This window comes from Chanodichthys erythropterus, chromosome 24, assembly GCF_024489055.1.
Source record: "Chanodichthys erythropterus isolate Z2021 chromosome 24, ASM2448905v1, whole genome shotgun sequence".
Classification (NCBI taxonomy): Eukaryota; Metazoa; Chordata; class Actinopteri; order Cypriniformes; family Xenocyprididae; genus Chanodichthys; species Chanodichthys erythropterus.
In genome coordinates this window covers 13,977,596-13,992,060 of record NC_090244.1, presented here as the reverse complement: position 1 = coordinate 13,992,060, position 14,465 = coordinate 13,977,596, and the positions used below count along the sequence as shown (strand labels likewise).

The window sequence follows — 14,465 nt, the reverse complement described above, 5'->3', positions numbered from 1 at the left end:
ATATTCCATTTAAACTAAGTGAAACTAGCATATTTTCTTAGCGATAGATGCTATTTACACTAAGTGAAATTAGCGATATATTACATTTAAACTAAGTGAAACTAGCATATTTTCTTAGCGATTACACGAAGTGAAATTAACGATATATTCCATTTAAACTAAGTGAAACTAGCATATTTTCTTAGCGATTACACGAAGTGAAATTAACGATATATTCCATTTAAACTAAGTGAAACTAGCATATTTTCTTAGCGATAGATGCTATTTACACTAAGTGAAATTAGCGATATATTCCATTTAAACTAAGTGAAACTAGCATATTTTCTTAGCGATAGATGCTATTTACACTAAGTGAAATTAGCGATATATTCCATTTAAACTAAGTGAAACTAGCATATTTTCTTAGTGATAGATGCTATTTACACTAAGTGAAATTAGCGATATATTCTATTTACATTAAGTGACAATAGCAGCATTTTCTTAGCAATATGCTATTTACACTAGGTAAATAAAATACCGATAGATTCTATTTATACCATGTAAAAGTATCAGTTCTTTGCAATATGAGTAAACAGTAATTAGATGCTATCTATACTTTTTATATTAGCAGATACTATTTGCACCTCAGTATTTTTGTACATTAACAGGATGCAATAATATCATAGAGTGTAAAGGATTATATTTGTTAAAATTATTTAATGGATGCTGCCTTATTGGGAGAATAAAAATCCTCCCTACACCTTCCCCCCTACCTAATAAACGCTTTAAATATTATTAAACACTTGTTTGCAGTTTTTTTTCACTTTTAGAACATTATTATCATTTTTACTGAAAATAAATGTGAGCTTGGCAAAAAGCGGATTTGAACCTGTGTTGAGCGTGTTAAAAGCCAGGTCTGCAAGCCTAACTCACTACAGCTGTGCCACTGAAGACATTGAATTTTAAAACCAGACACTGGTGGGCGGAGCTAGTGTAAATAGCATTTGCCAACAAGGGACGCTATTTGCACTTAGTGTAAGAGACACTCCTATATTTTTAATGATTCATTTGTGTTAGTAAACATGTATGAGTATATATACAGTCAAACCAAATATTATTCAGACATTTCTGATATATTTTTACTAGTGGGTGCAGGACACTATAGTTCATTTATGTAAGTGAGGATAGCAAAAATAAAGTAAACTGTGACATATTATACTCAAAAATTATTTATACAGTGGACTACCAGTAAAATTATTCAGACACTTTGACCTGACCATGTTTTGCTTAAGTGTTATCTGACATAATTAAGATTATTTTTTTTCTGACAGTTTAACTATGAGATCTTGTCACATTTTATTAACATTTTTTTTTAAACTATAGTAAATAAAATATAATAATGAATAAAATGTTGGAGGTGTCTGAATAAATTTTGGTTTGACTATGTGTATGTGTGTGTGTTTATTTTATTTTGCTGTTTTGTTGCTGTGTACATTTGTTTGTGATCATTTGCACACATTTCCCCTTAAATTATGATAATTTGAGCACATTTCCCCTTAAATTATTACTATAAGTGCATATACTGTATATGGGTTACAGTAATAATAATTTAAGGAGAAATGTGCTCAAATTTTATTTGATTTACGGCTAAAAATGACCCTAAATTTTCTTTATGAGACTGACTTGGTTAATGTGTTACTTTTGGTGTGTAAAGCAGTTGTATAGTCCTCTAACTCTATTTTGATAGCAAAGGTCACAGCACTTTGTATATGAGTGTCTACAGTGGAATAGCAGTCATATCAGTAGGAAGAGCGCTAAACCAGAGTTCAGGATGTGGTCTGCGGCTGTTGGTGACAAAGGGAGGGCTGGGGTTGAACTGTTAGGAACCCATGCTCAGATGACACCATAACAAAACTTATGACACCATGTGGCTACTGCCAGTCACTGCTCCACTGGGAGATGTTTACTCCCTTTTATGCTAAATCACCCTCAGCTCTGATCCAGCAGTGGTTTCCCATTACCCACCAGCTTCTATACCCATACTGGCAAAAAAGTGAAGTTTACTTCTAAAAGGTCACCAGAGAAGGTCACAAGTGTTTAATGGTTCATCTTGTGTGCAGAAATAGAACATTTGTCACTGTAGAGCAGAACATCCTGTACCCTTACACTAGAGTCACCGGATGTGATGTTTCATTTAATAAAAGTGGCAGATTTGCTACGATTAGGGATTTGGAAAGAATCAAGATTGTGACTTCTGCACACATTCGAAGAGTTTCTCTATGAGCGCATACACTGAGTAACATCCATTATTTATTCCTTTTGAAGGTTTGGGCTAGTACACAGTGAAAACACTTGAATCTTTAACAAGAGTACCATGGTGGTGACTGTATTTGGGGAAGCTGACGTGTTTTGTGTCTTCACTGACTCAAGGATCCATGGTTGTTCAACTTTAGTACGCAACAGGGCGTGAAACAGCATTGAGTGCACCTGAGCGGGCAGGAGGTGACGTGCCAGTCTCATGTCGCACTTCTGAGATGAGATATGCCGTGGTAAGACTTGCAAATGAGCTCCGTGTTTGTAGCAGAGATTGCTAGAGAGGTGCGTGCCGAAGCCTCAAGTTTCATCCTGTACAACACAAAAGAAGTAGTTGAATTCTTCCTTATAGTATCAGACAAACTCAGATCTTGGATTTTGGATGATCACAGATTGTTCTAGAAGAATTGTATGAACCAGAGTAAAATAATAATAATAATAATAAGAAGAAGAATATAAAATGTAACTTAAACTTTATATCTCACATTTGCAACATTATATATCAAATTTACAGCTCACAATATGACCTTATATCTTACAGTAGTGACATTATTTCTTAAAAATTTAAGCTTTAAATTTTTGAAATTGTAACTTTACTCCTCATAATTGACCTTTCGCCGGGAGTTTGATTGACAAGCGATCTAACCAATCAGAACGCCGCATCCGCCATTTTGTCCGACAAAGCAGCCAGTAGTTAAAAGATTAACCTCGGTGGAGTTAAACTTAAAAAATGGTGTGTATTGACGTGTTTCTGCATTTGAAACAACATTCATTCTCATGTTCATGGACTAATAGGAAGAGATGATCGTTTTTTACGAGCGGTTGAGCTGAGGATCTACAGCAATCTGTCACGACCATGGTCACGACACATTAAAGAGCAACAAAACGGTTTTTATTGTTTGAATTTCTTTAATAACTACACAGTTTGAAAGCTGGGACTTTGTTTAATATCATAAGTAACCTGCTCTGTCTTGTCTGTCGATGTGTGGTCACGGTCAGTATCCTCTTTGTTCCGCGATGTATTTTTCACTGCGTGTGGAGTGACAGCGCAGTGACAGTGACAAAACAACAGTAAATAAGGGAGGCGGGGCTCGGCGAAAGGCTAATTGCGACTGTATATCTCACAAAATGACTTTATATTTCACAACTGTGATTTTATCTTACATTTATGACATTATCTTGCAATATAACTTTATATTACCCAACTGTGATTGTGTTTCTCATAATTGCAATTTTATATCTCACATTGTGACTTTATATTCCTAAACCACGACTTTGTTGGATTGTGGATTATCAAAGATTGTCCAAGAAGAATTGTATGAAAGCCCTTGTCTGAACAAGAGTAAAAAAAAAAATAATAATAATAAAAAATTTATAAAAGGCAACTGCAATTTTATATCTCAGATTTACAGCTGTATATCTCCCAATATGACCTTATATCTTACATTATTTCTTAAAATTACAGCTTTAAATTTTTTAAATTGTAACTTTACTCATAATTGCGACTGTATATTTCACAAAATGACTTTATATTTCACAACTTTGATTTTATCTTACATTTGTGACATTATTTCACAAAACTTTATATCTTGCAATATAACTTTATATTACCCAACTGTGATTATGTTTCTCATAATTGCAATTTTATATCTCACATTGTGACTTTATATTCCTAAACCACGACTTTGTTTCTCATAATTGGAACTTTGTATTTCGCATTCACCAATTTTTCCTCAAAATTACGATGCATATCTCACAATTGCGATTTCATATCACACAATTTTTTCTAGTAATTCAACCTTTGCTTCTCATTATCAAGACTTTTGACTCACATTGTGACTTTATATTCCTCAGCTGCTAATGCATTTTTCATTATTGCAACTCTTTATCTCACAATGACTGTATATTTCACAATGTTACTCCAAATTTTAAAGTTTATATCTTTACTCTGAGACATAAATGGGTTATCATGTAATTGAGTTTATCCATTTTATAAATAAAATATTACATGTAACTTGCATGAGCTCATCCACAACCATGTTGTTCCAACAGTCTAGAGTTTCCCTAACTTTATAAATATATTAAAGCGTGTTGCGTATATGTGTTATACGTTTGTCAGGTAAAAATTCAGCATTTGTTTGAACCCGGACAGAGATCAGATCAATATGTTCTTGTGTAACCTGCTCGGCCGCTGGAACCACTGGGCCAAAACCAAGCAGAAAACCTCCTTCCTAAATCATTAAATGCTTTCCATTGATTGTGACTTAAACTGGAGTTAGCATGAACACATCATCATTTAATTAAACAGGCTTCTCCTGGATACTGAGGCAGCAGGAAGAAGATAAGCTAGTGAATACAAGAGACTTAGTCATTCAGCCAAAGCATGAACAAAATGGCTAAATATACTTGACTACCTCATTTGCGTTTACATCAGTGTGAACAGAATGAGTACACATCACAACACACTAAGAATGAATAAAATATAGTTGTAGCCACACTGCACATTAAATTTGTAATATTCTAATGAATACTTCAGCTTATGACCTACGTTCATTCGATCTCTCTCTCTAAATCCTTGGAAAATTCTGACATCATAGGCAAGGGAGCTGCATTTGAATCCGTTCCGCCAATGTTCCGCTCATCTGCTTCATTTTTGATAAGATGATTTCATACCCAAAGATTTTATGAGCCCCCTCATGAGATCTTCACTACACATGTCATGACATCATACTGGATAATGCACACTAAGCTCGCACCACTTACCAAATGCACATTAATAATGTAAATAGTTTTTGCATTTTAAAACATCGTGTCATTGCATGCTTCCACGCCAGCTCTTTCTACTCAGACTAACCAATGTGGTTCATGAGAAAAACAATTTTGGGGTAACGATGTACTAAAAATGGAAAAAAATTTATTATATAGACAACATTTTCAAAGCGATCCATTCACACGGATCTGCGAAAATTATTAAAAACGCTATATAGAGTACCTCAGGGATGACGTGTTTTTGTAGGCCAACCCGGAAGTTAGCGGCACACAGGTTCCCTCGATCGAAAGCCTTTTTCCCATAGACTTTTGGAAAATCACAAAAATAAGCTCTGTGTTTAACAAAGGGTTATGACACTTACACGTTTTGTCTATCAAGATAATCTTTACAAATTAACAACATTTATACATTTTGAAGCCTAAAGTCGTCAGATAAAAAAAGCTAACAGTTGGCGATAAACGGACTACAGCACACCATGGTCGCGGATCAACGTCACCACCACCAACTTCCTTAAACGTTATTTAAAAACAAGCTCGTTGATTATGATCTGTGCTGTGTATGAATACTTATCCACTTTTTCATGAGAAATGCTGTCCAAATGTCCTGTTTGTCATGATGACGTCTAAAGTCCCCGCCAAAGGAAGCAGTCCCGTTTAGCAACTTGATAGCAACCGCCGTTTTTAAGACACAGTAAAAAGTTAAAAAAAATCAAAAGTGGGTTATAACTGGTGTGTTTTATGTCATAGATCAAAACGTGAAAGTATTTAGAGGCTTTGTTAACCACAGACCTTATTTCAGGCGATTTAGCAAAATCCCATTAAAAAAACCCATAGACTTTGGGGTGATGGAACCAGAAGTCCTAAAATGCTAACTCGCTTCTGGGTTTTGCCTACAAAAACATCCCTCTATTATGCATGCCAGGCCAGTAGTTGGCGATGTCAAAGTGCTTATTATACTGAACACGTGACAGACATGTGCATTGCGTCACTGTTTTGACAAATTCATATTTTTGTAGTTTATGCAGAAACGGTAACGTTATAGTTTTTAAAAACCTGCCATTTGAAAACCTGTTTTTTGAAAAAAATTGCATTTTCAGTCCACTAAAATGCAACTGTTGTGTAAATGAACTGCCAAAACGCATAAAAAGTTTTACGTTTTCAGTTGAAAATGGTGTTGTACAAACAGCCCCTTAAAGGTGCAGTGTGTAATTTCTGCACCATTGGAAGAACGTATAACTGTATTCTGTTTGTCAGACAACAACACAGAGTACCTCAGGGATGATGTGTTTTTGTAGGCAAAACATGGAAGCGCGTTAGCATTTTAGGACTTCCGGATCCATCGCCGTAAAGTCTATAAGTTTTTAGTATGGGTTTTTGCTAAATCACCTGAAATAAGGTCTGTGGTTAACAAAGCCTCTAAATATTTTCACGTTTTGATCTATTACCTAAAACACACCAGTTATAACCCGCTTGTGATTTTTAAAATCTTTATTGTGTCTTAAAAACGGCGGTTGCTAACAAGTTGCTATAAGGGACTACTTTCTTTGGCGGGGACTTTAGACATCATGATGACAATCAGGACATTTGGACAGCATTTCTCGTGAAAAAGTGGATTCCTACACAGCGCAGATCATAATCAGCGAGCATGTTTTTAAATAAAGTTGTTTTTTAAATAAAGTTTGAGGATGCTTGGTGGTGACGACGTTGATCCACGATCATGGTGTGCTGTAGTCCGTTTATAGCCTTCTGTTAGCTTTTTATATCTGACGACTTTAATTAGGTTTCAAAATCTAAAAATGTTGTGTTAACTTGTAAAGATTATCTTGATAGACAAAACGTGTAAGTGTCATAACCCTTTGTTAAACACAGAGCTTATTTTCTGCGATTTTCCAAAAGTCAATGGGAAAAATGCTTAGGCTTTTGATCGAGGGAACCCATGCGAGGTACTCTATTGGCTCAACTAATGGCGTGGGTCTGGGAGGGGCTATCTGATTGTTGACCAATGGCAGCAGAGATAATTTTTTCTTTTTCTTTTTACCTGTTTAAAAACCTTTTTGTAGTTTTGTTTGGTGTCACTAGTGGCACATTACATATTTCACTTTTGATTAAACTGTATTGAAAATTACCTATACTACAGTAACCAGAGTCTGACCATGGTATTTGTTGTAAAAACACACTAACCACAATTTTTTTTTGCTACAATAAAATAAAACAGGCAAATATGAAGCACCCTGTTAATTGTCAATTGCCTAGATCTGAACTAGACAGATTAGACAATGACATTGCTATGTAATTGCTGGGGTTTTCAGGGTGGTATAGGACAGGGGTGTCCAACCCTGCTCCTGGAGGGCTACCATCCTGCAAACTTCAGTTCCAACCCTGCTCCAACACACCTGTTATTATCAAGCAACCCTGAGCACCCAGATTAGCTGGTTCAGGTGTGTTTGATTGGGGTTGGAGCTAAAATCTGCAGGATGGTAGCTCTCCAGGAACAGGGTTGGACACCCCCGGTATAGGAGATAACAGCAGTCTTTTGAATCAGCCTCTCACACAACAAACTTGGGTGTAAGTTTTGTGTTACTGTGTGTTCCTAACACTTTCAGATAACACACATTCTGAAACATGTGAGATAAGGAAGAGCGTGTGAGGTTTTATTCTTAGTCTGGGCTCAGTGTTCCTGTCACTGGCTAGCCTGGAGGATTTTAAGGCCTCAGCCACCTCATGCCCGCCTACAACTTCACTTTCATGTGTGACTTCTGCTAGAGAAACAGAAACCATGCCAACCATCATCATCACAGAATCAAGAACAATCCTGAACTTTATCTGACCAAATTACCTTCTTTTCATTTCTGGAAATGATGGATAGAGATAAAATGAAGTGTGTGGCGTCAATGCAACTTCTGGTTTTTGTTTTGGATTTGTGAGGGAAATATTACACCTCTCCAGTGAAACATGCATCAAACGCATTCCTTCAATCTGCTATTGACCTGCTGGCTCCACAAACACCTTGGTTCTCCCTCAGCCCATCTGTTCCCACACCTGTCCAGTATTCCTTATTCAGTAGACTGGACCTCTGGATTGTTGTAAACACTGAGAGGTGGAGAGATGTATCTTTTTGTTGAGGTGAAACAACAACAAAAAAGGACAAAAAATGGAAAAAGTAATAGAAGTTACAGGTACCAACACTACAATGGTCAAATTAAACATTTCCTTTCTTTGTTTTCATTTTGCTCAGTATAACGCTAACTGGTTAAGAAAAGCACTTTCTATTAATTCGAACGAGATATCACAATAACACCCTATGTTTGATCAGCCATCAAGAAAAGGAGATAGTGTCTTACACTAGCACTTTAAAAAAAAGATACATAAATATTTTCAGTTAGCCTTTGGTTAGCACATGAATAGCTTAGCATATTAGCTTAGCATAGCACTAACAAGAACTGAGGGAGGTGGAGAGGATTTTACATGTGGATACCACATAAGCTGTATCCCAAATCAGCCTTCTAAGTCCGCGAAGGTTGAACCGAGCATTGTTAAATGAGACGGTCTAGCCTACGGAGGATTGCTCATCGACTGCGACAGTAACATTTGTACTAGACTTTTTTGGAAGTTATATTCAACTGTCTGAAAACAAAAAAGAGTTCTTGTTTAAATGTGTTCACCTTTGTCCATTTATGTACATAATAAAGAGTATAAACTACATAAAAATCGGACTTCGAATGCGGCCATCGAAGGATGCAGCCTCTGAATTGGGATCCGGCTAATGTGACGAAGTTGTTTAAGTCCAGTTGTTTGATCTAGAAATCACTTTGTGTATACTTAAATAATGCAAATCAACTATTATGCCACTTCTAAAATGCCTCCTGATGTTTTTATATGCTGCTTTTATGGCCACTTTATTCTTAAAATTCAGTCTCTGTCCAACCAGCCTCCCCAAGATGATTCCAGATGATTCAACACTTCTGCTGTCAGCACATCATCCTCAAACTCCTGCTAACTTCGCTAACAACACGACTCATGACTCAAAATAAGGCGTGACAACCGGAAAGCAGCAAGATGCTAAAAAGAGCAAACAGAGTGGGTGCTGGAAGAAATGCCCCACTTTGAAAAAAAGAAGAAAGGAGAAGAGATATGAAAGACGCATCGAGACTCCCTTCAAATACGTAATACTGAGTGAAAAAGGATGGAATGGGAATAGGGAGGAGGGAAGAGGGGGTTGACTGATTCATCCGGTTTCATAGGCAATTTATTTTGGTTCAGTGGAATAACAAACTCTCGAGGGGAAACCTAAGGAGAGAGAGTGAACATAATACAGGCCAGATATGGCTGATGACGTCAAAGCGGAAGAGCGCTGGATTCTCCATCTCAAACAAAGTAGGACAAAATAGAGGGACACACAGTTTGATTGTGTCAGACATGGCATCCTTGAGGAATCCTTTCCAAGCCAGGCCATGTCATTCCTATTTCCAAGCGAACAAAAGAGTTCATTAATAATAATAAGCATCTTTGAGAGGACAAATGGAGGTCAGAGATTAAGTCCCCTCTGATTATTATGTCAATAGACAATAATACAACCAGCGTTTCCCTTTTATAAACAGAATCTGTTTGCTTTCGACGGCGCGGTGCGGTTTACCTATGGCGGCTTGTGATGATTGGCGCTGTGAATATTCACAGGTTTTGATCTTTTTGAAGGGAATGTGGGAGGGTTATGAAATCCAGCCAGCCCACCGCCCATTGATAAACACTAGGAGGGATTCTCAGGCAGTTATGCAAGGCATTAGTCATCCTGGCATGATTCATTTTGTCTCTCTCTCCTCACACTCCCCCGTTCAAAATCTTCTTCTGTTATTATTTTTTTATTTTTATGAGACGGAGGGGGTGCTGACCTCATTTTCAAAGGGATGCTATTCTGGGTCAGTGGAGGATAGACCAGTCAAATGCCCGTTCAGCAAGAGTGGGAAGAGGTTTATCTCTCCTCATGCACCATTGATGATTCTGATCATAATGAAGCATACAGCATATATTAAAATAGAAAACAGATATTTTAAATTGAAAAAATACTTTACAATTTTACTGTTTTCACTGTATATGATCAAATAAATGCAGCCTTGGTGATGACATTCTTCTTTCAAGAACATTAAAACATTTTACTGACCCCAAACTAGGGGTGTAACGGTACACGTATTCGTACCGAAAAATTTTCAAAACGAGTCTTTCGATTCGACGAATAGCTACAGAGTTGTAGCCCATTAAGCACTTTTAACCACCAATAATCGCAAGAAGCTTTGTGTTTTGTTGCTTTCGAAGTCTCATCCCTCAAATTCTGTCCATTTTATCACAAAATTCAAACAATAAATGCCTTTTTCACTCTTTGATGTGGCGTGACAGTTAAAGCGGCAACGCGGAGAGCGCGTGAACGCGATCATCTCCTCCTCTTTAATACTAGCTACAGAATAAACATAAATGATCACATCTGAGAAGGTATGTGGTAAAATGAAGTACAACTTACTGAAACGTATCTTGTGTAATCACACAATGACTGTTTTAACCGCAAAATAAAACAGCTTGTAAATATGTCACGTAGCATTTACCTCAGAAATACCATTCAGTGTCCACAGCTTGTTAGTTCGCTAGAGATAACTCTTTCGCTACATGTATGTACTATATTAGATATATTCATAATATTTTACTTAACATGTCTTGATTATGTAATGTATATGTTTAATGTATGTTTAAATCGGTCTTGAAAACAAGTTATGATGGCCACTGTGTAAATGAATATATTTTAACATCAAATTGGAGTTTAGAAGTTAATGCAAAAACTGCCTTATATGCAATTTACATATTTGAATACAATTTTTATGTGTGTTTACTATTATATCTAAAAATAAATAGCAAATAATTTAATAATTTGGGCTCTGTTGTTAATTATAGCCTTTAATACAGTATAATGTGCAAGAAAGTGCTCCCATAGCCTAGTTCACAGCATTAGCAGAGATAATTTTTTTATCCTTAAAGGGTTAGTTCACCCAAAAATGAAAATTCTGTCATTTATTACTCACCCTCATGCCGTTCCACACCCGTAAGACCTTCGTTAATCGTTGGAACGCAAATTAAGATACTTTTGTTGAAACCCAATGGCTCCGTGAGGCCTCCATAGGGAGCAATGACACTTCCTCTTTCAAGATCCATAAAGGTACTAAAAACATTTAAATCAGTTCATGTGAGTACAGTGGTTCAATATTAATATTGTAAAGCAACGAGAATATTTTTGGTGTGCCAAAAAAACAAAATAACGACTTATAGCTTCGTAGCATTATGAATCTTTTGTGTCGAATCATGATTCGGATCGTGTGTCAAACCGCCAAACTGCTGAAATCTCGTGACTTTGGCGCTCCGAACCACTGATTCGACACGTTGCTTCATAACGCTCCGAAGCTTCCTGAAGCAGTGTTTTGAAATCGGCCATCACTATATAAGCTGTTATTTTGGGTTTTTTTGGCGCACCAAAAATATTCTCGTCGCTTTATAATATTAATATTGAACCACTGTACTCACATGACCTGATTTAAATATGTTTTTAGTACCTTTATGGATCTTGAGAGAGGAAATGTCATTTCTCCCTATGCAGGCCTCACGGAGCCATCAGATTTCAACTAAAATATTTTCATTTGCATTCCGAAAATTAACGAAGGTCTTACAGGTGTGGAACGACATGAGGGTGAGTAATTAATGACAGAATTTTCATTTTTGGGTGAACTAACCCTTTAAGATAAAAAAGGATACAATTTTTGTTTACCGTTACACCCCTACCCCAAACTTTTAAATGGTAGTGTATTTTAATGAATAATTTAAATAATAGGCCTAATAATTTAATCTTTAAAAAAAAAAAAAAAAAACCTTTTCACACTTTCAAAAGCACTTAATCCAAAAAGAATCAGGCATTGTTAAAATATCTACTAGCTATGGTTACTTTTAAATGTCTGTCAATGGAGAAAGACTTTGTGATGTGGTATAGTTATGGCATTTACCAAATGGCTCAAACCTTGACTCAGTAGATTTATGATATCATCAATGTATATTCATCTTAATTGAACATGTGGACACATCTATGGCTCATCTAAGAGTTTTTGCAATTGTCTTTACCTTTATGATGTACATAAAGTAGTAGTTTTAGTGCAATGCCACACAAAATCATGCAATATTTTGTCTCTTGGAGTTTGTAGACTTGTTCCAAAATTTGTTCCAGAAAAACTACAGAGAACTGCACCTAGCTCCTGAATCGATGACATCATCGTGCTTACGTCAAGCCCGAGCCACTGCACTGGCATGTGCTCTGCCCCCCTTTTCCCGAAACAACCGGTCCTAATAAAAAAAAGCTTGCGTATGGAAATACTTTCCATAATCTATCGTACGAATGGTTTGAAACATTTTCAGCCAATTTAAACCCACAACTTCAGATTCTGAATCGTTCTTCAAATCCTTTTTTGCACACCAGCGTCAATTCGTGGGATCTTTGGCTGAACGAGTGCACGTCTGTATTTCATTGCAACTTTGTACTGCGGTGCCTTTGCAATGACATCATTAGCTCCCTCCTCTTCCTCACTGCTGATGAAGATGGGGGTGTGGATGGATGAAGCTGTGCTCGTCCTCACTCGCCCTCCTTCATCTTAGTGATGCTCAATTTTTCCTCCCCCCCCCACGCCCAACCAGTGCAGGCCGGGAATGTGAATAGAGAGGAAATTATGAATGAATCAGCAGCCATTCTTAATCTCATCTCTTCTTTCTATCTCTTCCCCCTCCCTCTTTCCTTCCATCATCTCAGTAAGAGAGAGAGAGAGAGCGTGGGGCTGTTGCCGTGCAGATTATGGGCTGTAATCCTCAGGCAGGGTGAGTGTGAATGACAGAGTTCCCTTACACACACACACACCGCCACCCCCCCCTTCCTCTACATCGTATGGGAGGCTGGATGTTTCAAGCTTGCACATGTAATGGCGACAGAAGCCACTAATACCTAAAGCATCCCTCCCTCCCCTCCATCGGAGAGCTGAGCCACAGCCGCAGCGTGGAGGCTGACAGTCCCTGAGCTTCAGCATCCATTCAGGAAAAAGTCAGCCGGAGGGGGGAAGGGGAGGTTCATATATACCGCAGCATGCGTGTGAGAGAGTCGCATTGTGAATGGAAAGGTTTGTGTGCCATTCACAAGTCAAGTTTAAATTGAGGTAGCAAACAGGATGCAGAACTGAATCTATAAAGTCTATAAATTCAAGCCTATACATTATATATGTAACAAATTAAGGTTGAACCACTGAGGTACATTCTCGTGTTATGCAGCACGTTTGAGCTTCATGCAAGATGTTTGATCTCATTCATGAAGCAGGTTTGGTTGAGTTTCTGTTTATGTTCGCTGATCAGTGTTCATGTGTGAATAAAAGCCTAAAGTAAATCTGTACATCATATGAAGCTAAATCATTAGACTAAATCATATGGATTAGTTTTATGGTATCTTAATTAAGTTTTTTAAGCGTCAAAGTGTCAGTTGCGTAGCTGTCAATGGAGGGATTTCATCAAAAGGATCTTCGTTTGTGTTATGAAGATGAACAAAAGTCTTACGGGTTTGGAACGACATGAGGCTGAGTCATTAATGACAGAATTTTCATTTTTGGGTGAACTATCCCTTTAAGTCCTGTGTGATGTGCAAATTCAATTTCCAACTCATCTCTAAAAGGAAGCTAATTCTTAAATTGTGAATTTTACACAACCCTGTTTGGTAGAGAGAGAGTCAATGGAAAAGAGAGAGTCTGTGTAAAGAGAATGCATCTAGATTTAGAACACATTTTCTTCCTTTGTAAAGCAGAGCTAAAAATAATACCTAATGGATTCAACAGATATTAGCATTGAGTGTGGCAGACGAATCAAAGGAACGAGGGATGAATGAAAGCTTGTGAATAATGAAAGCAGGCAGACAAGCGAAAGAAAATGAATGGATAAAGCATAAATGACAGAGAAGATAAATTTGAGAGAATTTTTGTGTTCATATCCTGCCTGAATCAGACATCAATACTGTTTATAGAAAGTAAACCATCATAATGACCATTTTACATAATATTACACAACGATTGTCAAATTTTATTGGCTGATCTCTGTGCAATTCATTTCGTGGTGGGGATTTTGCACATTTACATTATTATGCCAGAGAGCAGCAAAAAGTGATTCATTGAAACAAGCTGATTTAGGAAAGAAACAAGCAAACTGTCTCACTGAATCAATCACTCAACTGATTTGTTTAAAAAATACTGATTCATTCAGGAACAAAACACCACTGTGTTGCTCTGAGACACGCAATGGCGTTGACTGATGATTCCATTGATGGAGCAAAAATAGGCCATAAAGGGCCATTCACA

The 14,465-nt window shown here is 37.1% G+C and overlaps 1 long non-coding RNA gene across 1 annotated transcript; it reads left to right on the top strand.

The window, feature by feature from the left end:
* The first annotated feature begins 2,236 nt into the window (after positions 1 to 2,236).
* On the top strand, positions 2,237 to 12,933 carry LOC137015291 (uncharacterized). The gene is made up of 3 exons (XR_010893934.1): positions 2,237 to 2,304; positions 2,410 to 2,528; positions 12,887 to 12,933. It is a non-coding gene; the product is annotated as an uncharacterized lncRNA (long non-coding RNA).
* Positions 12,934 to 14,465: the final 1,532 nt, after the last annotated feature.